This window comes from Puma concolor, chromosome B2 (genome assembly GCF_028749965.1).
Source record: "Puma concolor isolate L17-30 chromosome B2, mPumCon1.1.hap2, whole genome shotgun sequence".
Classification (NCBI taxonomy): domain Eukaryota; kingdom Metazoa; phylum Chordata; class Mammalia; order Carnivora; family Felidae; genus Puma; species Puma concolor.
In genome coordinates, this window is record NC_141671.1 from 74,566,354 (window position 1) to 74,593,294 (window position 26,941).

The following is a 26,941-nucleotide window of genomic DNA, read 5'->3' on the forward strand; positions in this document are numbered from 1 at the left end:
TCTCTGAAACCTGAAAAGATAACCCATGGTTATGAGGGTGCTGGAGGGGATAGCAACCTGCCCCCAACTCCACCCCTGGATGCTGGTCTCCCTGCCTCTAATCTCCTGTTTTAGCATTTCATATGCATCTGCCACAGTGCTCTTTTATAATTCAGATATAATCATATCTCTGCCTTGCTTAACATCTTTAAATGACTGTTTAAAACTAAAACCTTCAGGATGAAGGGCAGAAAGATTTGCTAGCACAAAAGTTCCTTTAGAATGCGTCCCCTGCCCCTCCCTTCTTTTTTCTCTCTCTTCATGGACAGTGTGTACTTTTTATATCAGTAATCTGTTCATTTCCCTGAATGACATGTGCTCTCTCTTCCCTCCCTACCTTGGTAAGTGGCATTACCTATAGCTAAGTTATCCTTACCACCCTCTTGTTGCCTGATAACTTTCATTCGTTTTTCAAAACTTCAATCATCAGCCCCTCTAGGAAGTCTTCCCTTGATTCCCTCTGCACCTCTCCCATGTGCTTACATAGATGATTGGAAAACTCAAATTTTTGTGCTGTCTTTTTATTTTGATTCTAACTAAAATGTGATCTTCCTTAAGGCAAAGAAGGTGTCTTTCATGCCTCTATTTTTTTGTGCCTAGCACAGTGCCTGATACATTGTTTGAAGAAAAAAAAGTAAGGACAGAAGAAAGAGGAGACGACAGAAGGAGCAAAGGAAGTAAGGGATAGCTTTTCCTCCCACCAAAAGTTCTACTAAAAGGTTGAGAAGACAGGGAGAGAGGTTAGCTGGTACACCCCAAATTGAAGGATACTGAGTAAATTAAATGTCAGATTCATGGTACCTATTACACAGCATGAACTATTTGTAATTCCTCATCATTTTAATAGTTCCACGTGGAGCACTGTGTTAATCACTGATGTTAGACACTGTGCTGGTAAAGTTAGGTGGTATAAAAATGAGTAAGTTTCGGTCTCTGCCCCAAGGCTGCCCCAGTTCATTTGGGGGGACATATGTTGAATTGATGCCTGACCAAGGCACATGCAGTACAGAAGAGGAAGGAGCCAAACATTCTGGACAGTAGTGTGGTTCGTGGAGGTTTCAAAAGGCCAGTGACTCAAAGGGATGAGTAGACATGTGCCAGGGTTAAAAAGGGAGAGAAATCCTGGATGGCCCAGTCAGTTAAGCAGCTGACTCCTGATTTCAGCTTAGGTCATGATTTCATGGTTCCTGGGTTTGAGCCCCACAATGGGCTCTGAGCTGACAGTGCAGAGCCTGCTTGGGATTCTCTCCCTCCCTTTCTCTTGGCCTTTCTCAAAATAAAAAAAGACACTTAAAAAAAAGTGGGGAGGGGAGGGAAAGCATTCCAGAGAAACAACTGAGATATCTCGGGGAATGGCAGAGTTTGGAATGACTGCATTTAGCCAAATACTCTTCATTTGTTATTTTTAGGAGCTTGGAGGATACAGAGATAATGAAATATAGTTTCATATTCCTTCTCAATACCCTAAACTTGTTAGTTTTTCCACTTTCTCCTTCTTTTGCAATACCTCTTGCTATCTTCCTTCTGTCTTTTCCCCACATCATGTTTGTTCAATGTACTGATCAGTTCTGCTCTTCTCGTTCTTTGTTTCTCCTCACTGCAGTGTCTAAAGCAGTTAATCAACCCCCTACCTCCAGAAAACAGTTCATGACCATCTACTCCCATTAGAGCATGTCAAGGGGATAGGGTGGTGGTCTCTATTCGCTGAACACTCATAGTATACTCCCTCTGACAGGCATATGGTTAAATAAGTTTTCCGATTACCATGTTGCATGATTCATCGTAATTCATCATGTCATTAAAGGACTCTTCTGATCATTCTGAAAAGAAACAATGCATGCCAATTTAAGGGACACCCTGGCTAGATGATATTAATAGATAATCTTGCCATCTAAGTTGAATGTTTCGGAAAGGAGACAATACTGCCATAGCACATCCCTAGCACTGTTACTGCACATGTCTCTCTTGGACACAGAAGTGAGTCTTGGGTTGACCAGTCTTAGATCCAGCCTATGGTTGCTCATGTTTAAAGGCTTTTTGTGAACCTGGAGGCTCCTGTGGGAGGTCATGGACCTAACATGGGCTAAGCAACTAACATGTACCAAGTTCTTTGCCTGGTGCCCTTAATATTTCACTCATTCTCACCAAGAAGAAATGCATGGTAATTCTTCTAGTTTTCTAGATTAGTTATCATAATGGTAGATATCTTAAGTATTTCACTCAAAGTAACAAGTACCTCATAAATAAGTAGAGAAGCTGCCATCTGAATTTGAGTATATAATACCAAGGATGCTGTTTTCTTGGTATGTTTGTAGGCATTTGTTCTTTTCTGCCCAGCAAGCATCACTAGCAAATCATGACAGTATCACCCCCATGATTGAATATAGTCTCCGAAGCATTGAAGAGAAGTTCTCCAGATGCCCCCCACCAATTAATGGGAGCATCCAAGCTCAACAAGATTGCTTTCTATAATTATTGCTTTGACCTTACCAGCGTTTCTATATTATAGAAATAAGCAGCTGAAGAGATCAAGAAAGTAGACCTATAGAGATTTTTCAGCTTTAGAGCTGTACCATATCTACATAGTCTCATTCCTTGAGAAAGGCCCCCTCCTACCCAGTCACATGTTCTTATTCTGCCCACATTTGCCATCTTATCTCTTTCAGATTAGTCATAAAATTATGAGCTGCTTATGTGTCAATGCCAAACTGCCAATTGTTAGTCCTACCTCACAGTAGCATTTTAAACAGTCTCTTCTCCTCAAAAGCCATTTATTCAGACGTACTTTATATTTGAGAATAATTGGACCCATTAGCAATCTAACTATCCCTATTTACCTCTTTGCATTTCCCCTTATTAGAGTGGATACATTACTATATAGGGAGAAAAGAAGTGGTAGATTATAGAATGGCTTTAAAAAAATTTTTTTTAAGTTTATTTATTTGCTTTGAGAGAGAGAGAGAGCAAGCTGGGGAGGGGCAGAAAGAGGGAAAGAGAGTGAATCCCAAGCAGGCTCCTCACTGTCAGCGCAGAGCCCAATGCGGAGGTTGAACTGACCAAACCATGAGATTATGACCTGAGCCGAAATCTAGAGTCGGATGCTTAACCTTAAGACTGAGCCACCAAGGTACCCCAAGATTATAATATGACTTCTAATCTATTTACCGGCGGTGATTTCTTTCACCTGAGAGAAATCCAGAAGCCTTTCTCTAGTAACACTGAGAGTTTAACATTCATAGAGCTGCCTGGAAGTAAGTGAGTTAAATGCTCACACATGGGTATGCTTATTCAATTGTCAAATAGCCTTGTAAAGCTGTTGCTGTTAGTACCCCATTACACAGATGAGAACATTGAAGATTTTAATAGACAAAAGTAATGTTCCTGAAATCACAAAACTAACCAAGAAAAGATGTCTGTATTTGTACCTGAGAAATTTGTCTGCACACTTTTTTTTTTTTTCAACGTTTATTTATTTTTGGGACAGAGAGAGACAGAGCATGAACGGGGGAGGGGCAGAGAGAGAAAGGGAGACACAGAATCAGAAACAGGCTCCAGGCTCTGAGCCATCAGCCCAGAGCCTGACGCGGGGCTCGAACTCACGGACCGCGAGATCGTGACCTGGCTGAAGTCGGACGCTTAACCGACTGCGCCACCCAGGCGCCCCTGTCTGCACACTTTTTAAGCAGCATGTTATACTGTTTCCCTCCATTCACCACACACAGCCCCCTCTGTTTCTTACTTACTCTGTTTCTTACCTGCTGCCTAGCATACAATGTAGCCATAGACAATAAAGGAGGCTGTTACCAGAACATAATTAATTGTGAAAGTGATTCAGAACCATTTGAAGTCTCCACCCCAGCCATAGCACCTCCCTCTCACCCATTCTGTGGAGATCAAGCTCTATAGCCAAAAGGAGGAACCTGCCTCTTGAGGCCCTTTTCATTCTTGGGCAACTAAATATCTTCTAGTCCAAAAAAATGCAGAATATACTTGGATCTCCTCTATACTTGGATTTGATACCTTCTCACAGATGTAGCTCACTGTGCACTCTGGAACAGCCTTGCTTATGGCTGGATTTTAAGGTGTCTTTCCCAGCTTAGGTGAGATCTGCTGAGGGTTTTATTCTAGAGCTAAACTCTGGGATTCTGCTTTGTCTCTGTGTCTTATACTAGGTCTAAAAATTTCCTTAAAACAGGCAATCTAACAGTGATAGCTCTGAGTAACACCTACATATCCTATCTGTAGCTCATAAGTTTCATTACATTTCTATACATCTGTAAGAGCAGAAAAAATAACCTAAGCCTTCCGTGATTGGATTTTGATATCATAGTGGAACTGACCAAGTGTTTTTAATATCTTATACTAATTCTATTTTATCCTTAATAATCTTTCAGTATTAAATAGTTAAAATTAATATTTTAATACTACAACTTAATACAATGATGAGACGAGGCATGTAGATATTACCATGCTTAGACCGTGGTAATGCAACTTACGAAAGTAAAATTGATTATTATAGGTAGATTAAGCAACAACAAAATTTATCATTTATATGCCTCGTTAGTTACCTAAATTAGAACTACTATAGTTTTATAGTATTTTTGGACCTTTACGTCCATCTTGCTTTCATCACTAAAACTTTCCCATTCCATTACCTAGGAAACAAAAAAGATTAATAGTTACTTAGGGGGTGCCTGGGTGGCTCAGTAGGTTAAACATCCAACTTCAGCTCAGGTCATGATTTTGCAGTGAGTTCAAGCCCCATGTCAGGTTCTGTGCTGACAGCTTGGAGCCTGGAACCTGCTCCAGATTCTGTGTCTCCCTCTCTCTCTGCCTCTCCCCTGCTTGTGCTCTCTCTCTCTCTCTCTCAAAAGTAAATAAACATTAAAAAACTTTTTTTAAAAGATTAATAGTTATTTAAATCACTATGGAAAAATCCATCAAGCTTAGGCACCTCAAAATTCCTAGCACCTTTCACTTCTGGTGGGAAGTTTTCATTCATAGATTGCTTTATTGTGGCATGGGCTCCATGAAGGAAGTGATATCATGTTTCATAATGGGGGATGGCAGGTTGACTCCATATAGGTCACCTCTCTGGAATTCACAATATGGGTGTGCTCAGGCCATTCCTTACTGATTCAGTCTTCAATCCAAGAATTCATAAACAACTCTTGATAATCCCTAGCATATTAACTATCAGTTAGCACCTTCAGTGAATACTTTAGATCTGAAAATGAAAAAAATGTTTACAGGATTGGACCTAGAAGTGGCTAAGGAAAAAAAAAAAAAAAAAAAAAAATATATATATATATATATATATATATATATATGTATATAAAAAGCAGGAGCAGATCAAAGATCAGTTCAACATACTTCATGAATTTGCCTGGGGCTACTCCCTTTATAGAACTCAAATTCATCTTTGGCATGGGTGACTTATATTGCCAGTCACCTGACTTGACATGAAAAGGTAGAGAATCGCATCAGACTAGTGCCATCTGGTATCATTGTTCTTTTTTGAGAACCAAAAGTAAAATTAAAATGTGGGGCGCCTGGGTGGCGCAGTCGGTTAAGCGTCCGACTTCAGCCAGGTCACGATCTCGCGGTCCGTGAGTTCTAGCCCCGCGTCAGGCTCTGGGCTGATGGCTCAGAGCCTGGAGCCTGTTTCTGATTCTGTGTCTCCCTCTCTCTCTGCCCCTCCCCCGTTCATGCTCTGTCTCTCTCTGTCCCAAAAATAAATAAAAACGTTGAAAAAAAAAATTTAAAATGTAAGGAGGAAAACAATGAAGATTGTAGTTGGGAGAAATGAAAAACACATTTTGATGTTTATTTCACTGGTCTCACAAGGCTAACTTTGTAACAAACAAAGGGATGCGGTAGATTAAAAACTAGCATTGAAATAAAGAAATACAGAAATGACTCAAGTATTTAGACATGGAAATATACAGATCTTCCACTTTAGTTTGCACAGCTGTTTGTTTTTAAAGCATAGAACTGTTCATCTAAAATAGAGTTATAAACCAAAATCATCTTGGAGACCCATGAAATTCTTCTTCTAAAATGGTTCCATTTTCTTGGTTGAGGCCCAAATTATTCTGATCACATTAGTTTGTCTTGGATAATATTGGTTCAGTTGAATTATCTAATCATTATTGCCATCTCACTCAGAGAATTTATTTTGTCATTTTCCCACAATCTAAAAGCCTGAAAAAAAAAAAAAAAAAAGACTTTAATGCCCACAGTATTGTTTATAAAAATAAAGGTCAAAATCATTTTTACAATTGCTTAATACAAAGATTTTTCTAGTCTTGGAAAGAGCTGTGGGTTCTAATTCTGGCAAATCTACAGAGAATTCAGAGAATTCTGTTAGCCTTTTCCTATTTTCTTAGAATATTGTGATAAAAAAGAAACATGGGTTGGCACTTATTTTAACCTATAGAAGGGCAAATAACACATTCAAAATAATAAAATATGAACAACTCAATATTCAAATAAGTTCCTTGGGGTGATTTGGAGAATCTGCTAAAATTTTGAAGAGGATGCCTGGAAGATGCTAGACATGACATTTCACTGCATGCTTCTAGAGAAAAAAATCATTAATAATAAAGAAGGAGAATACCTTCTCAACATTTTGGAGGAAACAAACATATATATAAGGTAGGTATATATTAGGTAGATATATATATATATATATATATTAGGGTAGACCAGGGCAAGTGCAATATAGTGTCAAGGTAGCTAATTTCACTCCCTGCTGATTCTCTCTGCTGAGAATCAAGATGGTTCATGAAGATCCTTCAGAAAGTGAATGTAAAACTCTTCATTTGATTTAACGCTGGTTAATTTCAAGGGTAACCTGTACAATTATTGGCCTAAATCACTAAATTATTTGCAAACATGGTCATTTTTTTAATGAATAGAAAATGTTTTATTTTGTTTTGTTTTTGAATCATTGACCATATACTTGAAGATTTTTGGGGGGTTGAAAAGGAGTATATTCCATATTAAAATCTTATTAGTAATTTCTGAGGTTAATCCCTCGTAAAGGGAATGTGCACATCACATCTAGTCTTCATCAGGGGCCCTTACATTAAAAATAATTTCTGAATTTCCCTGAAAGGTTTTAAAAGGTTTAATTTTGTCACTTGTATACAGACTAAATGCAACATTTCATGGATCCAGAACTTAAAATAAGAGGATGCCACAGACTGAATGTTTACGTCTCTCAAAATCATATGTTGGAACCTAATCCTCAATTCTATGGTATGAGGAGGTGGGAGCTTTGGGAAGCAATAAAGTTTTGAAAACAGTGGTTAGGTCATTAGTGCCCTTATAAAAACAAACAAACAAACAAACAAACAAAAAAAAAAACCCAGACAGATTTTTTGCCCCTCTTACCATGTAAAGACACAGAGAAAAGAAAATATCTACCAGGAAACTATTTTTGACCATACATTGAATCTTCCATCACCTTGATCTGAGACTTCCCAGCCTCCAGAATTGTGAAAAATAAATTTCTGTTTGTAAGCTATGGTCTATGGCATTTTGTTATAGCAGCCGAGCTGACTAAGGGGAGGGGAGTGAGGAGGTAAAGAACTCATTTCCATGGTAATCTAAGGAAAGAACATGCATAATTTAGACATGGTTTGTTAATAAGAATATACTAAATTCCTGCAATTTTCAAAAAGAGAAATTTACAAGTAGAACATATATTTTGTTCTTGTTTTTGTTCTTTAAAAAAGGCCAAACAAAAGAATAGGGAAAAGATGAAATAAGTTTGTGAGTTGCAGACTGTAGTTGGGTAACGAAAATAATAAAATATCATTACTTGGGTGTGTATTTGTGTATGTGTATGTATATATTTGGTTTTATTGAAAACCATCTCTTATCTTTTTTAGAAGTATGAGATATACACTAAATAATAAAAACAAATAACTGGGTTGAACAGAATTAAAGATTATCATTGATATTACTATCAAGATTAACATTTTAAATTCTTCCTTAATCTTGCTATAGCTAAAGTCAAACAGATTTTTCCATTAGAAACAACACAACAACATTTCAGACATTTCATCAAGCCTAAGTGTGAAAAGAGTCCAAAGCAAACATAAATTGAGGCAATAGCCAACCCCAAAGTTTCAAATCCTATTAAAAAGAATGCAGTGGTGTTGAAAATTCCATGGCTTGAAATACAGTGATGCATCCACTTGTTTTATTTTATAATTTGTAATTAAATTGGAATTATCAAGATATATTTTGGCCTTCCAAATAATCTGATAAATATTAAAAGACCTTGAAATGTTAATCATTGCAAATAAAATTAGTTATGTGGAGATTATTTCCAGAAGAAAAATCATTTGATTGTTTTACTTACAGTCAACTCTTGTTGGATGGCAACAGTCCCCTCATTTTCACTTACAAAACAAAGTACGCATGCAGTCATTTGATTGTTTGGGCTTTTCAGTTTGGCTCTGAGTCCTTTGGAGTATAATCCCTTTACTGGAAATTCAGTTAAAGTAACTCCTATCTCTAAATGCTAACCAGATAAACCACATTTCCTGCTTTCACTCCCTTCTCCATCTCTCTGCAGATTTAGTGCTGATTGACAGTGAAGATTATAGCCTTTGACAACAAGGCAGGTTGATGACAACAGTCATCTTCTATCATTTGGCATCTATTTTCCTCTCTTTTTTGTTCATCTACAACTATTGTCAACTCTGGCTGCTCATTAGACACCTGGAGGGCTTTTTAAAACCGTTTCCTCCCCTTTCCCAAGACATTTTTATTTAATAGGTCTGGGGTGGAATCCAAATAATATTTTAAAAGAAACTTCTCAGGTAATTCTAATGTGTAAACAGAATTGAAAACGCTCTGTTTACTGGGAGTTAGGATGCAGGGCAGGAATCAAGGTGAAGAGTGGCCTCCTGATAACCAATCAAGAAGCTCTGAGCCTCTCCTCAGTGAACCAATCGGGATAATCTGAACTTTAGTGAGCCAGTTGCCTGTTCTGCGTGGAATAGACTCTAAGACCTCACCCTCTCAACTGGAAAGTGCACAGAAATCACCCACCATCTTGTTAAAAGGCTGTTTCTGATTTGGTACATCCATATGGCACCTGAGTATCTGCATTTCTAACATGGTTCCAGTGATGTGGCAACTACCCTTACACAGTTCACACTCTGAGTGGCAAGTATTTAGGATAAATCTGGTCCCATAATAAAAATGTCGCCAAGTTTCTTTCAAAAGAATGTAATACTGATACAAAAGGGCGTAGCACACAGTTATAATAATGAAACTTTAGAAACAAATGTCTAATAACAGGGCCAATGTGAAGGGATAATAGTCAATATGCGTTTTCAAAAAGTTGTGAGTAGCATCGAAAAATCAGTAAAATATACAATGAAAAAAGTAAAATATAAAATTATATGTAACCTACATAGGAATATCCCAATTACATTCAAGTGGATGGAAACAGACTGAAAGAAAGTGATCCAGTATGTAAACTGTGAATGCAACAGGTTTTGTGATTATGAGCAACTTTATTTTCTGTCTGTATTTTTCATTTTATTCAATTAATACTTTTTATCATTATAAGATTAAAACATATTATCTAAGATGGCGACTGTGGAACCGGAAACCACCCCTACTCCTAATCCCCCACCTTCAGAAGAGAAAACAGAATCTAATCAGGAGGTTGCTAACCCAGAACACTGTGTTAAGCATCCTTTACAGAGCAGATGGGCCCTCTGGTTTTTTAAAAATGATAAAAGCAAAACTTGGCAAGCAAACCTGCTGATCTCTAAGTTTGGTACTGCTGAAGACTTTTGGGCTCTGTACAACCACATCCAGTTGTCTAGTAATTTAATGCCTGGCTGTGACTATTCACTTTTTAAGGATGGTATTGAGCCTATGTGGGAAGATGAGAAAAACAAAAGAGGAGGACGATGGTTAATTACATTGAACAAACAGCAGAGATGAAGTGATCTGGATGGTTTTTGGCTAGAGACACTGCTGTGCCTTATTAGAGAATCTTTTGATGACTACAGTGATGTTGTATGTGGAGCTGTTGTTAATGTTAGAGCTAAAGGTGATAAGATAGCAATAAGGACTACTGAATGTGAAAACAGAGAGGCTGTTATACATATAGGGAAGATATACAAGGAAAGGTTAGGACTTCCTCCAAAGATAGTGGTTGGTTGTCAGTCCCATGTAGACACAGCTACTAAGAGGGGCTCCACCACTAAAAATAGGTTTGTTGTTTAAGAAGACACATTCTGAGTATTCTCATAGGAGACTGCATCAAGAAATCGAGATTTGGGAGCTGAACCAAAGCCTCTTCCAAAGCAGAGTGGACTGTATTTAAGTTTGATTTCCATCTAAATGTTGCTAAGATATGAGAAGTCTCATTTGCTTTTGCCTTGTACTTCTGTGTTCATGATTTTTTGTTTTTGTTTGTTTGTTTGTTTGTTTGTTTTTTGCTTAAGAGTGTCCACTATCCCAATCAAAGAATTACAGTACACATCATCCCCAGAATCCATGAATGTGTTCCTGGCCCACTCATGTAATAGCTTACTAGAATTACCATTATAAGCACGTTTTACCCATCTACAATATTCAAAAAAGAATTTGCATTTCTGTACCTTAAAGGAAAAAAAATTCTGTTTATGTTCCATTGTGTGCAGGAGCATATTTTGCTGATTTGAAAGAGTATGATGCATACAGCAATCTAGCAAAATCTAGCAATTTTATTTATTTCTTTTTACAGCATTGTCTTTGCTGTACTCTTGTTGATGGCTGCTAGATTTAAATTTATTTGTTTCCCTACTTTATAACATTAGTGATTCTGATTTCAGTTTTTCATTTGTTTTGCTTTTGTTTTTTTCCTCATGTAACAGTGGTGAAGGATCCAGAAATATGACATAAAGGCGGAATAAACATTAATTTTGTGCATTCTTTGGTATTTTTTTTTTGTTTTTTTTTTGTAACTACAAAGCTTTGCTACAAATTTAGGCATTTCATTCAAATCAGTGATCTATGTTTGTGTGATTTCCTAAACATCATTGTGGTTTATATAAAAAAAAATGTAACATCATAATTACATTCCTAATTAGAATTAGTATCTCTGTTTTTGTATCTTTATGCTGTATTTTAACACTTTGTATTACTTAGATTGTTTTGTTTTGGTTAAAAAATGGCTCAAGTAAAAGCGGTCCCATTCATATTAAGACAGTGTACAAAACTGTAAATAAAATGTGTACAGTGAATTGTCTTTTAAACAACTAGATTTGTCCTTTTATTGCTCCATCTCTATAGAAGGAATTTGTATTTCTTATTGCCAGGCAGTCTCTATTGTGTCTTCTTGTAGTGTCTTCCACATGAACAGCAAAAGTTTGGAGCACTATTTTATTATGTTTATTATAATTTTTAATAAATTGAACAGGTAGCATCATATACATGGAATTAAAAAAACATATTAAGCAAAATACTGTATTACATCAGATAATACATTTCTTTTTTTTTTTTTAATGTTTATTTATTTTTGAGAGAGACAGAGACAGAATGCGAGTGTGTTAGGGGCAGACAGAGAGGGAGACACAGAATCCGAAGCAGCCTCCAGGCTCTGAGCTGTCAGCACAGAGCCTGACGCGGGGCTTGAACTCATGAGCTGTGAGATCATGACCTGAGCCGAAGTCAGACGCTCAACTGACTGAGCCACCCAGGCACCCCAAGTAAACTTTTTTAAAAAAAAAAAGAGAAGTAATTTGGGACACACTTATACTGAAAAATTATTCATTATTTATATGATATCAAATTTAACTGGGCATCCTATTTTTTCTTTTTCTTTTTGTTTATTTGTTTTTGCTAAATCTGGCAAATATATCCTGAAATGCAACAAAACATTTGGGAAATTGGTTTGGCCTTGGAATCATGGCAGAAAAAGAAAAAATAAAAAAATAAAAAACAAATAGTGTTATTTCTCACCTTAAATTTACAATCAAACCAAGAAAAGGATAATCCCAAATTCTAATTTTTTCATTAAATACTTGAGGCAGAAAAGGGACAGTAGAGCAATCTTACTGGAAATCAGTCTGAGTCAGCATTAAAAAGATTAAAAAGAAAAATTCAATTTTGAAAACATCATTATCAACATGACATTTCTTTGTAAAGGTTCTTATTAATTGCTTTTCCATTCAGTAAAAATTTTCTGAATTAAATACAAAAGTTATCTGTTAATCAACAAGATTTACTTTTAAACTTAAACCAAAATGAAAATAAGACTATGAAAATAATATTTCATTCTAGTTCAGCTTGTTTTGTACATGGACCCAGCACCAGGATTTTGATACTTAATCACTTCAAGCTCATAGGTTTCAATTATTTTATTAAGCAATTTTTCTAACAATTAGATGTTTAGGCCTTAGGCCCTTTTCAGTTTTACATTTCTTTCTATAGTTTCAATGTGTCTTTTAGGGAGAGAGAACAATTTCCAATAAGATCACAAATTACATGATGGCAGAGAGTAACACTATCTTCACCTTTCCTTCCAACTTTAATCCCATGATGCCGTGAGCCCCCTGTCCCCTCACTAAGTTCCAAGGGTGGATTGCATTGCAGATGTGTATCTTTCACAAAGAGTTTTAAAGAGAAGCTTCAACATTTATATAAGAAGGGAGAGACATCATGCTAAGATATTACAGTCCGCCTTGGGCATGCCGAGAGCAAGCTTGTCATTTAAAAAACAAAAGCCCCGGGGCGCCTGGGTGGCGCAGTCGGTTAAGCGTCTGACTTCAGCCAGGTCACGATCTTGCGGTCCGTGAGTTCGAGCCCCGCGTCGGGCTCTGGGCTGATGGCTCAGAGCCTGGAGCCTGTTTCTGATTCTGTGTCTCCCTCTCTCTCTGCCCCTCCCCCGTTCATGCTCTGTCTCTCTCTGTCCCAAAAATAAATAAACGTTGAAAAAAAAAATAAAAAAAATAAAAAATAAAAAAACAAACAAACAAACAAAAAAACCCAAAAGCCCCAGAAGACTTGTAGATATACAACAAGAGATTTGTACAAGGTTATTTATAGCAGTGCTGTTTGCAATCAGAATAGAAACTAAACTAAACTAAACTAAACTTGCTAATAGTCATTATTAGTAGAATACATAAACCATCACCATGCATTCATATATTGAAATATTACAAAATATTTGAATTTCATATACACAAAATAACATGGTCATAATGTCTACCAAAGATAAGCAAGACACGTAGCATAATTCCACATATATAAATCTCAAAATATGTAAAACAAAACAATATACTATTTAAGTTTACAAATAATGTAGTAAAACTATAAGAAGACAAGGGAATGAAAAATACAAAATCCAGATAATAGTTACCTTTGATGGAAAGGGACAAACTGAGACCAGCAAAAGAGATACAGTGGGCTTCAAGGTAGTGATAATGGTCTTTGTTAATGTAGGTCATGGTGATCGCTCTATTAAGATTCTGTATACCATCTATACTTTTTACTTTTATTATCACAATAATATTCATTATACAAACTAATAATAATAAGCAACTTTATCATCCCAGACACATTTATTTATTTGTTTGCTTGTTTATTGAGTATCTATACAGATATATAGATATATATATATAGAGAGAGAGAGACAAAGAGAGAGAATGTAATATAATATACTTAGTAAGTTGATTTTGGGGGGCTTATTTTAGTAAACATACCCAAATTAACATTAGATGGTAGCTAGTGGAGTCATAGGAGTTGAGGGAGGTATTTTAAAAGAGAAACTTGACTATATTCCTACTCTGAGCATGAGCAATAAAAAGAAAGGGGTTGGGTTGAAGAAAAAATAACTGATGAAGTCTCAGAAAGTGGATGAATTAATCTTGAACAGAATGACAAAAGAAGGGGATGATAGGGACAGGTTTATAGCGAGTAAGACAGAGAGCTCAGAGTGAGACACAACCACGGTGGACCACTGGGAATAAAGGCTGAGAACTGTGAAGCTTTAGTAGAATTGATGAAATACATGAGATCTGCCAAGTAAAAATAGGACTGAGAAATTGTTATTATAATCAATTGTAATGATACCAATCTGCAAAACTGTGAGATTTTTGCCCAGCAGTTTAGAAATAGAGAGGAAGACTTTCAGTAACAGCCCATGGTTACTTGTGATGATGGTATCTGTGAGGGAGGAGGGTATCTGTAGGTCAGATAATCAACCATAATATATATGTAGCATTCAGGAAAAAAAAATTATCATTAAGAAAAGATTGAAGGGTCCAATTGAATGAAAATATTCCACAAAGACCAGGTATAGTGGAATAAGTTAACAGCTCTAGAAGGATATGGCATCAGACATTATGCTCAGTGAACAAGACACTTAGGTTTTCAGTGGTGGAGCAGTTTGTACTTATGACAAGGTTCATGGTGTGATGTGGAAAGTGGGCAGTTGAAGTCAATTGCTAGGTAAATTCATTGTCATTAAAGAGGGTAAGGGATCATGAAGCTAAAATCACCAGCATTGAGAGTGAGGTCATTCAGATTATGGTGTGAACAGGAATGGGGAGGAAGATTTTGAGCCTGACAAGACCTTCAATCAAGGTAGGCGCTTTGCCAGAAATTAAGTCGAGCACAGGAACAATGGGTGGTGTACTCAGCTTACAGAAGCCGCAAAGAATTCTGACATTTTACAGGAAAATGGAGGAACTATAATCTGCAAGTGCTGAGATTTTTAGTTAAATCATAAGGACCCTTGTAAATAATTATAGAGAATTCTCAAATCTAGAGAATTATCTGCAATTTCTTCAAGTTCATACTAGTTGAATACTAATTCTTCACCAACCTGGTTAAAAAATTCTAAGCTTCCTATAGAATGTATTAAACAAATCAAAATGCACTGTGGTGTCATTGGGGATTGAGGGAAAGGAACTATAAGTAGATGTATAATACTTGTACATAACATCAAAGAAGTCCACCACCTAATGAAAGTGAGGATGGTGGCAGGGGCCACAGGGTAAAAAATTACTAGGAGAACAGTAGAAGTCAAGGCCAAGAATGAGGGGAATATTAAATGTTGGCTATAAATGGAAATAGCCAGTCAAGAGTCCAAATTAGAGCACTCTTCAAATGGTGAGGAATAACACACAATCTACAGAACTGACTTAGGACAGTTTCCCCAAAACACAGATTCTGACGCAGAGAATGCTCTTGGGAACAATACTTGTAAGAAAATGAGGGAAGCCGAGTTGGACGTAGGGAGAAGTTGAACTGTCATGCAGTTGCAGCAAAGGTCCCCATCAATCCTACAGAGAGCTCCAGAACTGGAGTATCCCTTCAGTGTTTTCCCAAATCTCCAGTAGGGCAGAACATTGTCCCCCACACTGACAAGTTATTAGAGGTGGGCCAACCCCCAAGAAGGAGCATGATCTTTTGAAAGTCAGTTACTTTGGCCAAAGGGTATTCTAGAGAAGGACTCATCTGAGAGCAATAAACAACTAGCACTCCCACACCTGAGCAAGTGAGTGAGTGTAAACTGCGGCATATCAATACATCTGTATAGCCCACCCCTTGTGTTGCTCAGATTCATTTGCTACAAATACTAAGTTGATCACACCTCTCCAAGTTTCTGGTTGGTTTCCTCTTCTGAGGAAATTTACAAGAGGATGGTTATTAGAACAAACTATAAACTCTGCCACTGCAGCTGGACTCAAGACCATAGCTGATACTCATTTTCTTCTTCCTCCACTACCCATTCCAGATGTCCCTCACCCTTGGCTAGCATCTCTGCAATTTAGGTGGCTGCCTGGTAAAGAGACACAGATCCTCATCCCTAATGGAGCTAAATTCCCTGCTCATCAAGCTCTTCTCAGGCTGCTATGCTGTCCATTTACCATTAAAATTATGCAGGGAAATAAGCACTAGTAAATCACGTGGGTACCAAGCCTACTACTGCTGATCAGAACCAGTCACTCCTGACAAAGTGGTGACTTCTCTTATTGCCTAATTGTGTCTCCAACTCTGAAATCCTGAGGGAGCAACTGCAGTTTCAAATGTAATGGAGCTCTTACTGTGTTCTCAGGTGGAAGCATCCCTCTATGGGAATCAGACTCACAGAAGTGCAAATTCACCAAAGGAATCACTGGAAATGATTGGAAGTGGGACTTGGTTCTTAGTTCTTAGTTCTTGGTTCTTAGACCCATATATTTTACCAACTGGGGTCACAGCTCCTTATATGGCCATGATTTAGGGTATAGACTGCTTCCTGGAGAATGGTGTTTCATCTTCCTAGGGTATTATCTCCAAGCTGTCACTTCAGCCCCACCTTTACAAATAAACATTCTATTTATTTATTTTGAGGGGGTGAAATGGAAGAGAGAGGGGGAGAGAGAGAATCCCAAGCAGACTTCACATTGTCAGTGCAGAGTCTGATGAAGGGCTCAATTTCATGAACTGTGAAATCATCAACCTGAGCTGAAATCAAGAGTTGGACACTTAACCAACCGAGCTACCCAGGTGCCCCTAAAATACTCCATATTTACATCATGTCAGTAGCTTCTTGGAAGCTTGGTATGTGAGAAGACCAGAAGATCCTATAGTCGTGCACCTGCTCTCACACTTCCTTTGATGTAAAGCAGGTCTCTTGGTCTGAGGTGACATTATACAATATACCTTGTTGGTAGCTCAAACACTACGTAAGTTCTTGGATAACAGTGATGACTGAGGCAACGTGGCAGGAAAGGAAATTTATACTTGCAACATGTGTTCATTCCAGATAAACCAAAGTCCCTCCTCCTTCCAAGATGGTTTAATCAAGGGATAGTAGCATACCAGGGGCTCAACATTAGTCTCCATTGCTAGTGGTTTGGATGTTCAGCAGTGTGGTAACTAGATCAGTGTTGATGAGTGCAAGTCCATGCTGTTGGACACATGCACAGCCTCCCTACCTGCCACCATTGTTAATGTGTCCATGAGCTCATTAAGTCAGCAGTGAGTTGGCTAAAGATAGTGCTAAGTATCCTCTCACAGCTGACTCACTCTAACTACTTGGTTGTTTCTTGCCTCTTTTTTGGTGGATGCTCTCTTGCAGGCATGTGATACCAAAATCTGTACACTTCATGCCAATTACCATAGGTCCATCCTGTTTTCAAGTATAGGTTTTATTATTACTCATATATAGAAACAGATCAGGAGACAACTGCCATTGAAAGGATAGTTTGTTGAGGGTTGATGGGGGGTGGGAAGGAGGGGAGGGTGGGTGATGGGTATTGAGGAGGGCACCTTTTGGGATGAGCACTGGGTGTTGTATGGAAACCAATTTGACAATAAATTTTATATATTGAAAAAAAAAAAAAGGATAGTTTGTTACACTCACAGATCCCAAGGACAGGGGGTAGGTCACAACATAGGGAGACACACAGGGAAGTACCATAGTTAGGAGGCAGAGGGAGAGGAGGAAACTGTAGCAAGAGCCTTTACTGGGGTTTATGTGGGAAGAAGCTTAGAGAGGATAAGCAGGTGAAATCATGAGTAAGTTGTTTTCTATCTCTAGGAATTAACTAACCCTGAGAGGGACAGTCTTTCCAGGGTCAGGACCAGGATATCAAATAATCAAAGATACAGAATAATAAAACATGGTTAATACATACCCATTGCCTCTTCTCCATACCTATTTGACCCTTATTTTTCAACTTTTATCCTTCTAGGACCCTAAAAAAAAAAAAAAACTAAAAACTAAAAACAACAACAACAACAACAACAACAACAAAAACCAACCAACCAAACAAACAAACAAAACTAAGCTATTCACCACTGCCAATGAGTCCATATATATTTTTACCTCAAGCTACTTCTCTCCACAGAAAGTGGATGATGAGGTACACTGGTAGAAATAGAGAGATTGGTGTATCTTCTGCCCTCTGGATCAGATATGTTTTACCAAAATCTTATACTTGCCACTATTTCCTTATCTGATTAACTTGATGTCATCGATATAATGGACCATCTACAGAATGTTCAGATGATCCAGGCCCTCTCAGACTAGAGTATGACAGAGAATAGAGAAGTTAACATAGCCCTGAAGCAGAAGACAAATGTATACTGCTGGCTGTCCCACATGAATTCAAATTGCCTTTGTTGCTTCTTCTTGCTATGGGGAAAACAAAACAAAACAAAAACAGACTCACCAGACTAATTTACCTAAGACTATGTTGATCTGCTTTAGAACAGATACTACACCTAATATACCAGTTGTAGTTGGGGTTACTATTTGCCTAAATTTGTGATAAGCTATTAGCATGGGCCAAACTATACCTATTTTTTTTTAATTTTTTAATTTTTATTTTTTGTTTATTTATTTTTTGAGAGAGAGCTTGGCACAGTGTGAGCAGGGGAGGTTCAGAGAGAGAGAGGAAGACACAGAACCTGAAGCAGGCTCCAGGCTCTGAGCTGTCAGTACAGAGCCTGAGGTGGGGCTCGAACCCACAAACCGTGAGATCATGACCTGAGCTGAAGTCAGACACTCAACTGACTGAGCCACCAGGTGCCCCTATACCTATTTTTTTAAAGATCAGGGGCGCCTGGGTGGCGCAGTCGGTTAAGCGTCCGACTTCAGCCAGGTCACGATCTCGCGGTCCGTGAGTTCGAGCCCCGCGTCGGGCTCTGGGCTGATGGCTCAGAGCCTGGAGCCTGTTTCCGATTCTGTGTCTCCCTCTCTCTCTCTGCCCCTCCCCCGTTCAGGCTATGTCTCTCTCTGTCCCAAAAATAAATAAACGTTGAAAAAAAAAATTAAAAAAAATAAATAAATAAAAAAATAAAGATCAGACTGGTGAATTAAATAGATAGACTGGTGAATTAAATAGAGCACCATTCCTGAATCCTTTAGGTTTTTAAGGGTGATGTTCTCTGATGTTTCTCCTGGGATATAAATATTTTTAAATTTATGATCTTGGCTGGGGGTGGGGCAGGGGTGGGAGGGAAGTGCATTTCAAAGTTCCCATTTGGCCTACTCTACTCTTTTAGCTCTTGCCCCTCAGGACAAGGGACCAATGTAGGCATTCTGCCAACTACCAAATATATCCATTCTGATTGTATATTTGGGGACTGGAAAAATAACTATTAAATGGATGTGTGTGCGTGGACCCATTTAATTTTAATGGATGTGTGTGTGGATGTGTGAGCTGGACCTAGGCCAGGATTCCACTTTTTAATCTAATCCACAAATGCCTCTCTCATTAAGAGGGGAAGTCTTGGTGATACTTGGCTTCAAGATTATCAATCTCAACCTAAGCCCTATGTGCAACAGTTCTCAAAATATCTGAGTATTTCCTTTACTTACATGAATGGCCATAGATTGCTTTAGGGACATTATTACATACACGTATGGTATTACAAGTTGCTTCCTTATGAGCATTCAGCCTTTTTGTCAGTCAGCGATTCAGTATCTAAAATTAGGATGAGGTTCAAGTGTTGGACAAGAGATCATGATGTTTTATTATAGTGCCTATCCAATAAATCTTGATTTCTTTTGGTCATATAAATTTTATAAATTGAGCAATTCTCTTATTGGCTGCCTATTTATCTTACACCTAGGAATATCATGTTCTATAATATCTTCATAGTTTTATGTAGGTCATATCCTGCTGGCTGTCCTTTAGACCTTGCTACCAATTATGATGATTGCACCTACACTGCCTCAAAAATTTTAGTTTTGCCTCCTGCTCTCCATTATTCTGACTCCATCATCCCCAATGCTATCAGGGAGCCTAGTTCTATAACAGCATCTCTGATGTCACCCTTGGCCTATAGTTCATCACTGAACTACTCAGAAGTGCTATAGCCTGGTTACCCTTTATTAGAGCATCTCTTATCGGTTTGGTAAGGTGGAGTTTCACCCAGGTTCTCCCACAGCAAGCTGGGATTTTCCAGCTTTACATGGTGTACCTCCTCCAGCATGCTTATTTCTCCAAACCTCTTGGTGTCTTGCTCCACTGTCTACCACAGTAGTTCTAACATCCCTAATTTTTTATTGAGACTATCCCTTTTTCAAACTTCCAAGAATGTTACAATGCTAGCATTGTTTCTTAAAGTCCTCAGCAGGGTAATAAATCTTAGATTATAAGACAGTGCTCTTACTCAAACTCATGTTCTCACCTCCCTACCTTGATTCTACCCTCAGAATCATATATGCTCTCCAGGCTCCTACTGGTGCACGTTGGCTGGCCCATGTTGGCTGGTCCTGCAGCATTTCCTATTTGATGCCACCATGTCTCTGGCAGGGCAAGGTTATGTCTTGACCCTAGTTATTTTTCTGATGCCTACTGGGAGAGGGGAGATAGATCCTGAAAGGGTGTGTATTATGTTATGAGGCAAAGACCCCTGAATTTTCTTAAAGCAGAGGAGGAATTCTAGACTTCAACAGGAAAAAGTGGGCTATCTCTATAGGTTCATTGTCCTAGGGAAGCTGGAGATTCAATATTTCTGAGCACATTGACTCCTATCTCTGTTCCACATCTTAATGCCAAACACCTTTGCAGTCAAGGTCCTGAGTATAGTGGTCTTGCCAGAGTTAAAGATTCAAAGTTTTCTGGAACTATTCTGCCCTTATAATTAGGTCCTGGGTTTTAGCCTCACCTTTTTTTTTTTTTCCTTCTAGCTGTTCGAGATGAGACTCTCTTAATATGCTGCTTAAGAGACCTTCTGGCTTTCACATATCACCTTAAATTATTGATTAATTACCTCCTGCCTTTCATTGTCTTTTTCTAATATCACCCAGCAAGAACCAGGAGATTTCAAAGTCCCTATACTTATTACTTTCTTCAAACTTCTTAAAATTTTCTAATTAAAAAAATATTTTATATATATATTTTATATATAATATATATAAATATATACAATTTATATCTATAAAATATTTATAAATACTTATTATATAAAATTATATAAAAATATATAAATTATATATATAAATTTATATATAAATTATATAAAAAATATAAAATTATATAAAAATATTTATATATACACACCTTTATAAATATTTGTTTAAATAGGTACTTAAGTTCTGTAATAATGTTATAATTAAGGATATGTCAACATTTCCTCATAAATAAATCAGATAAGCAAACTTTACATCCTGCTTCTTTCTCATCAATTCCATTGAGTTAAATTACTAGAAGAGGAATTTTTGTGGTCAAAATGATACATTTATCTTAAAAGCTTTTGGCATATATTGTCAAATATGTTCCAGAAATGTTAGACTAGTTTACACTTCCACTAGCAGTGAATGACAAACCTGTATCGCCCAACTTTCGTGATATCATTTGTGGTGATTTTTGTTAATATGCCAAGATAAAAAGGCATTTCCTTTTTTATTTTAAATATTTTGAATTTGAAATGTTATTGCCTAGGTATGCTTTTCTTTTGTTAGTTGGGTACCTGAATTATTCAGAAAGGTCAACAATGATGTTCAAAACAATGAAGGTCAACTGGTGCAGTGTTTACAAACTGTTCTCTGAATATTTGTGTTCTCTGATACCGAGAAACTCAAGCCATCGAAGGGAGGGAGCCATCTTGGGAAAGAGAAGCCATGCTGTGGAGGAAGGGAAGGGAGGCAGAGAGCACTCCGGCAACCCCACTCCTCACATACACGCCCACTTTGTTTCAAAAAGTGTCTACATTTATTTTTGTTTTAGTTATTTGGTATCTCCTTAAGATTTTCTTTTAGGTGAAAGGTCAAGTAAAGCCACTTTGAAAACTACTACTTCTTGCCTAACCTTCCAGTGTTTTAGATGAGGAGGAAACTGAATCTCGGAAAGCTGGTGGCCTCTAGCAGCCAAGACCAGCACCTTGAGTTGGTGCCATCGAGGTAGGTGATCGATCACCTCCACTCCACTGCTTCAAATGTTTTCTTTTTCTGATTACCCAGGCAGAAAACAGTACAAGGTGATTCAAGCATAAAAAGTGTCAAAACTTTCTACTTAAACTTTCTCCAGTTACTGCCCTTCAGGATTCTTTTAAGTGTGAATCTTTCAGTAAGACCTTCACCACGTCACCTCGTCCAGCTGGCCTTTACTTCACATTCTGTGGCTCTCAAATTAAAGCAACCTCATGATGTGGATTTCTGTAAACGCGTTATTTTAAATGAAAGATCAGAGATTAAATAAACTGCCTTAGTTTTCTATCAGTTATACACTGGGATTCACATTTTCCCTTATCTCTTCTAAATATTTGAACGATAATGTTTTCCCAATAGTGGTTAGTGTATAATTTACCAAATCATAATTTACTGATTCAGTTTGGATTTGAGGAACATTATCTTGGTTATTCAGTCCTTGGACATTATCAGAGCTGAAGATACATTTCTGTTTCAGATTTTACATATTTTGGCAATTGTTTTTAGCTCATGTACTTTTTTGCCCTAAAGCAGTTTCAAGAGAGTACAATTTTAAACATCAAAAAGGGAATAATGATACTTTAACTGAACTTTGAACTTTAAGGACTACCAACAAGTTATGCACTCTAAAAATAACCTTAATTATTTCCAGTTTTTCTACTTTTTTCTATTATTAACTCTTTATCTTCTTATTTAATATTTCATATCCTATGATCTATACCTACCACTTACAGTAGTACCTTCTACGTACTTACATATGTATCTGCAGGGGCGCCTGGGTGTCTCAGTTAGTTAAGTGTCCAACTTTGGCTCAGGTCATTATCTCGCAGTTCATGGGTTCAAGCCCTGCATCGGTCTCTGTGCTGACAACTCAGAACCTGGAGCCTGCTTCAGATTCTGTGTCTCCTTCTCTCTCTGTCTCTCCAGCGCACCCCCACCCCCGCTCTCAAATAAATAAACATTAAAAAAAGAGAGAGAAATGTATCTGCATTAGCCCATTTAGTCCTCATAGTAACAAATATTTAGGTGGATTAGGGACTGTTATTATGTCCATTTCACAGATGCAGAAATGGAGTCTTACAGAGGTTTAGTGTCAAAAAAGGTCAATCATGGTTCATCTCTTTCTGGAATTCAAGTTTTCATACAGCACTTTTTTGCCTCTCATGGTACAGAAAGAAATCCCACAATTGTGCCTTTGATTGAACCTTAATTTCTGTGGCCTCTCCAAGCACTCCAAGTCATATTTCAAATTATAAAAATTTTACTAGACATATAGTAAAATATACTTTATACTCATAGCCAAATTTCTCAAGATCCAACAACCTGAAGGCATTCTACTACAAATATAAACACTAAGTTGTCTCAGACCCTTTAACATTCAGTAATTCATGTGTGCATTGAAATGAAAGTACAAAATCATAATGGTTTGATTTATAAAATCATAAGTCTCTTGAAGGTAAGGCTTTATCTAGCCAAAAGCACACACACACATATATATTTGTAAAATATGAACCTAGAACTTTAAATTTCTGAAAAATTAGGGACAAAACTTCAGAAAAATTGGGGACAAGTTTGCTACATTGTCCCCTTTCAGAAACCACATCCTTTGACTTTCTGATTCTGCTCGTGGATATATCTTCAGTTCTTGGGTGTTAAATGTTAAAAATTACAATAACTACGCTCTTGAATTAATATAAAGATAACCCAATAAATCTTTATTAGCATATGTGTTATATCAATTCTACAGGTGATTTTGAAAAAAAATCATTAAATGATGAGGATTTATTGGGGCCCAATAACTGTGTTTTGATAATATTTATGATCTAAAAAGGGAGGGTAGAGCGAGAGATGTTGACAAGGTTGTTGCTAACACTTATGGAAAATGAAAATGATCTAGAATTCAGTTTCACATTTTATATTTTCCAACACTGGGACATGAAACTATGAGGTATTCCAATGATCTTACATTTTTATATGACTGGCAAAGAATTTGAACTCCTCCTCAACTGTATCTTACTGACAAAATTTTTGCGATATGACAAATAGGTTTCTTTGTTTATCAGTTTGGAAAATAAACCCTACAGCCTTAAACAAATTTGCTTAAGGTCAACACAGAACAGAGATCAGGTTACAAAGAACGTGAGATTATACTTTAGTGTGCCATCGCAATCCATTAGCCTCATTGTTACTTCAGTTGCCATTTTCATTACTGGCTCTGTGTCTGCAAATTTTTATCCAGCTACTGGTTAGCAAGGTTTCTTCTGCACATCAATGTCTTAGTTTAAATTTTTAAGAGATGGGTCTGATTGATCAAGCTCACCTTTTGATGCCAGGCCATAGGTCTCCTATGACAAATGTGATTTGTGCTGATATCACAGCATGTGACAAGCAGGATTACTGACAGAAGAGTAGAGGCTCTTGAACTGCTCTTATCGGTCACCACAACAGCCCTGGGTCCAGCTATCTTAAGGTCTCTGCCTGCTTATTTCTAGATTTTTTTTTTTTTTGAGATTTCAAAAGTTTTATTGAAACTTACAATAAAGCTCAAATTTTACTTGAGCTAGTTTGAGTAGGTTTCTGTTCCTTAGAAACAAAGAGCCTATTCCAGAACAGTTTTCTAACAGCCTTGTCAAAATTTATCACTTCCACTTTTCATGTCTTAAAATATATAGGGTAACTAATATACATTATTCTATCTTTGAAAAAATTTCCTTTTTAGGAGAAAGTTTAAAATGAAAATAAAATATACTCCAATTTCATGAAAATAGGCAGTGGCTCCAATATATAAGAAATGAATAAATGAGGGCACTTATGAGAATTAGGAAGTAGAAAAAAGTGAGGTAGAGAAGGAAGGATAACTGTTTTTCCCTTTGCTTTGCTTTGCTTTCCCAAAGATTTAGGTGTTAGATGGGTAAGTTGCTGTAAATTGAAATACAATATGGATTTAAGTGGATATCCCCCCAGTTAAGTGGATATCCCCAAAGCTAGACAGCTTAGGTTCGAATTTAGCTTTGCTAAAGTTAGTGGATGGCCTGTGAAACCAGTCTCCCTGTACCTCAGTCTCTCACCCTTAAATTAGGTGGAATAACTTTCAGTTTTTAATGACTTATTTAGGTACTATAAAAATAGACTAAAGCCTATGTATTCATAGTAACTTAATAGATATATAACTCCGGTGGGCATTTATTATATCCTTCTGATTGGACAAAGATATGACAAATAACCCTAGATAACTCTGTGAATTGGCTAGGGAGTCTGAATATAATAAGACTGAAACTTTTTTCTCAGTGGTCCAAGACAGTATAGACCCTCTCTCTACAGCCCAGTTTGGGGAACTGCAATAGGCCTAGACTGTAACACAGGTTCTTCCTTAATTATTTCTTCCATCAGAAAATCTTATCATCTCAAATCTTTTACTCCCTTTCCCCTGAGGGACATCCACTTAAGAGTCCAATATGCTCTTGGATTGAATAGTATCTGGGCAAAAAGTGTGTGCAATGATTCACTACAGGTATCATTTTTACTTTTGTTCCAAGATCTCTTTTTGGTAGGTGCAATTCTATAATCTAGAATTGCATAGATTCTTAATGTTGGCTTGCAAACCTTGTCCGCATTTAGGGTTCTGGACTCTAAATCTTTGGCTGGGACCTTACCACCTTGATTGGTAAACATAAGGCTTTTGGTTATTTCTTGGCTGCCTAGGTTCAATCCCAGTACTATCATGGCCCAAGGGAGGTACTTGGCGTACCAAGTAAGACTGGTTTCAAACATCTGGAGTTTACTGTCTGGATTTCTATTCCCTTGTCAGCTGTGTTTCTTTGCGTAACCTTTTGGTTGGGTTTACTTGCTCCTGGGCTCTATGATTCCTGCTACCCACAGTCCTGGTATTACCATACCTGACACTTGCTTCTTCAGAAACAGCAGACTAGATGGGTGTCAGGACAGGAGCTAGAACTAATGTTTACAGAGTGACTACTAAGTTTGGGAGCTACACTAGACACTAAAAAGGTGTGTGTATGAATGTGTGTGTGTTCAGTCCCTATGAAAAACTATAAAATAAAGCTTACAAATCCCATTATACAAATGAGAAAACTGAGGCTCAGAAATCATATATAACTTGCCAGAAAAATCATACAATCAGTGAACAGTGGAATTTTTGGCTCCTCATCACCACTGAGCATAATGCACCATTAGTAACTGGATGTTTGCCTTCATCCTTGGCTGGCTTTCCTTCACTTCTTTGTGGAGAGAGCTGCTCATGTGATTACTTATTTATTTTTTTTCTAAAAATCTTGGCTATTAAAATTATTCAGAGTTTCTTAGAACCAACCACTCTTTGGGACTCATATTTTACAGATTCTTCCTCAACTTCTTGACTTTCAGTTGAATCAGAAGGTGAAACAGCATAATGGCTAATACACAAAACTTTGGGGCTAGACAAATATGGAGTCAAGTCCTGACATCAGCACTAACTAGTGTGTAACTTGGGTCTAATTACTTAGTATCTCTATGTGAGACTGTGCGCGTCAAGCTTTTAACAGGACCTGAGAAGTGAAGAGTAAAGGTTCAGTAAACACTAAGTACACTTGTGCTACTATCTCATAATTATCCACTGTTATTATGTTCTTCCAATTCACTCTCTCAATCCTGTGTTCTGAACTGAGAGGTCAAGCAAAGTATAGGGCAAGTAAATGTTAAGTAAGTGGCATAAAAAACCCAAGACTTGGAACAATAGTTCTCTCTTTTCTTCAAAACCTTGTTCTCAACTGCCTGGCCAGAAAGGAAAACATACAGGAATGGAAGGTTTAAAGCTCTTAAAAGGGAGGAAAAGATGGTCACACTCCAGTTCTTTTCTGAGAATTCAATTGATCTGTTCTAGTAAGTACTGCCTTTGAAACCAGGAAAAGAGTTAGTGGAGTTTTGATACAGTGGTTGTATGGAACCAGATTAATGAATGAAAGGTGAGCCAGGATTTGCTAATGAAATGCAAGACCTTCCCCTTTAGAT

General features: G+C 37.4%; 1 long non-coding RNA gene and 1 pseudogene across 1 annotated transcript in view; one reads left to right on the top strand and one right to left on the bottom strand.

Annotated features, from left to right (window-relative positions):
• LOC147581052 (uncharacterized) overlaps positions 1-26,941 on the bottom strand; it is a 325,942-nt gene that overhangs the window by 252,547 nt on the left and 46,454 nt on the right. The window lies entirely within an intron of this gene.
• On the top strand, positions 9,633-10,441 carry LOC112862324 (eukaryotic translation initiation factor 4E pseudogene; annotated as a pseudogene).